This window comes from Berghia stephanieae, chromosome 6, assembly GCF_034508935.2.
Source record: "Berghia stephanieae isolate SIO BIC M18660-M18661 chromosome 6, UCSD_Bste_1.3, whole genome shotgun sequence".
Lineage (NCBI taxonomy): Eukaryota > Metazoa > Mollusca > Gastropoda > Nudibranchia > Aeolidiidae > Berghia > Berghia stephanieae.
Genome location: NC_088365.1, coordinates 18090608 through 18093518, shown reverse-complemented (window position 1 = coordinate 18093518; position 2911 = coordinate 18090608). Strand labels below are relative to the sequence as shown.

The following is a 2911-nucleotide window of genomic DNA, read 5'->3' as shown; positions in this document are numbered from 1 at the left end:
AGAATTACAGAATTAATTCCCGAAGACAAATAATTGACTCTTTAAGAATATCACAAACATTTAAGTAATTTTCCCTACTGATATAGTCTAGAGCGAAACAAGCTTGCGTACTTCAATTATTCCATGTCAAGGGTTGGTTTCTGTGTTTTTAAGAATTTTACGGCGTTTGTGACGCATTGAAAGAACAGAAAATGTATAAGGTAGTCTAAAAGTATACTTTTCTCAAAGGCACCTGAGGATAAATAAGGCAAAGGTAAATGGTGCGGATAGGGCACCAAGAGCACCCCTCGGTGTACTTAGATTGAAATCGCTTAGAAGTCAAATATACAAGCAAAGGGTCCTAACAAGTGAAATACAACACTTCTTTTACAAATCACATCAAAACAGAAGAACCAAGAAAGGGAAAAAAACATATATATATATGGTTATATACACTGGTTATGATATCAATGCTGGTAATAACAACAACAACAACAACAGCAACAATAATAATAATAATAATAATGATAATAATAATAATAATAATAATAATAATAATAATAATAATAATAATAATAATAATATAATAATAATAATAATAATAATAATAACAATAAGCCAATTGTGCAATCGCAACTAATCTTTATCATGGTAAACTATGATACAATATTTTAATATCAATGTCCAATTCCCCCCCCCCCCCACCCCACTTTCTCACACAAATACACACTCACACACGCACACACACATACTTATATATATATATATAATATATATATTATATATATATATATATATATATATATATATATATATATATATATAACATGTCATATTTTGTATAATATACCACATCTTAGTATCAGAACTGCAGTTACCAAACAGACAAAAACAAATGAAAACAAACAAACAATCGCATTATTCCCTCTATCATCAATTTTAATAAGTTTTCCTTGCCGTGGAAACCACAATTATACTTGTAAATATTTCTTGTGTTCGATCTGTACCTTAAAGCAAAGTCTACCTAAATCACCTTGCTGTCTACTGTCTCTGCATTTCAAAAATTTGATAAATTCAAACATACTTGGTCTATTTTTCAGTTTTTCCGGCAGGCAATTTCTTCTCTCATGCGTATACCTCGAACATTCAATTAGGCAATGGTATTCGTCTTCTATTACGTCACAAGTAGGACATTTACGATCATTTCTATCTACTTTTCTTGTGCCCCATCTACCCTTTCTATATAAAACAAATGAGAACTCAATCTGATTTTTGAGATGGCAACTCTGTAAGATTTATTACACAGTTTCATATATGGTTCTAACTCAAAGGTGTCTTTAATGTGTTTGTACAGCCGTCCAGACGTCGTCATCGACATCTCAGCGTGCCACTCTTGTAGAAACATGTCATCCAAGCGTTGTTTTAAAACCGCCAGAAAGTAATTTTTATTTTTCACATTTTGTTTAACCCAATAATGGCCCATTCCACTCCTATCCAGCAACTGCTTCACCAGGCTTACCCAAGTTGTTGTGTTTGGTTCATTAATATTCAATTGCACAAGTTCTTTGTATACTGCATGAGTGAATGAGCAACCATTATTTCCTGGGCGAATAAGTTTCAACCAATACTTAATAACTTTCGTTTTTCTTTCAATATGCAAAGGATACACACCCAATTCGCCATAAACAAAACAGTTTGGTGTGCTGTGCTTAACACATAGAATGGATTTAAGAAAACCGAGGTGAAATCTTTCAATTGGATCAGCTCTTCTTAAACCCAATATTTCTGCCCCATAATTCAGTATTGGTAAGATAGTACTATTGAACAGTTTCATTTGCATCTGTGGTAAAATTTCTGTGTTAGTGTTAAAATACTTTCTAAGTGAAAATAGTGCTCTTCTGGCTGAGTTTGTTACTTCTTGTGTACATTTTGTAAGAGATCCCGATGCGCTAAAATGACAGCCTAGATACTTGGATGACGAGATTACTTCAATACTTTTACACTGATATGACCATTTGTCTTGTTGCCCAGTTTTCCCTCCCTTTTTAAATACTACGATTTTTGTTTTACTGATATTTACCTTTATTCCCCATTGCATGCAATATTCTTGTAAAGAGTCTAAACCGTTTTGCAAACCCTCTTTTGTTTCACTGATTATTGCCATATCGTCTGCAAACATAAGCAATTTAATTGTAATATCCTGTATTTGTAATCCTATGGAATCGTCACTTAATTTACTTTCAAGATCATTAACAAACAGCGAAAACAAAAGTGGCCAAGTGCTTTCACCCTGTAATAATCCGCTGTTTGATTAAAAAAAATTGTTGTTGACCTTTACCTCCTGTGGCCAGCTCAACCTTTGAATACATGTTTCTAAATAGCTTGACAAATTTTGAGCTCACACCGGATTTGATCAATTTTGTAAATAATGCGGATCTGTCAATAAGGTCATATGCTTTTTCATAGTCGATAAACGCACAATGTAGCTTCTTCCCTTTAGATAGCAATATCTCGATAATTCCATGTAGAATAAAATGGCAATCTGCTGTGCTCCTTCCCTTTCTAAATCCATATTGAACTTCGTTTAACACATTCTCTCCCTCCACCCATATATTTAGTCTTTCATTCATCACTCTTGTAAACAGTTTTCCTATACAACTCATTATTGTTATCCCTCTATATCACATCTCTTTCATCTCCCTTTTTAAAATCGGCACAATTCTACCCTGACTCCATATCAAGGGGAAATATTCCAATTCCAGTATCTTATTGAAAATCGATAAAATCAGTAATTTGATTTCTGAAGTTGCATTAATAATAAATTCATTTAACATATTATCCACTCCAGTAGCTTTGCCGCGTTTAAGAGCCTTAATTGCTTTGTGTAGTTCCCCCCATCTCGATTGGCTTATCTAAAATGTTTATATCTATA

General features: G+C 33.0%; 1 pseudogene; it reads right to left on the bottom strand.

Moving 5' to 3' along the window:
- Positions 1–2660: 2660 nt before the first annotated feature.
- Positions 2661–2911, bottom strand: part of LOC144975784 (protein SEC13 homolog) — a 9640-nt pseudogene continuing 9389 nt past the window's right edge.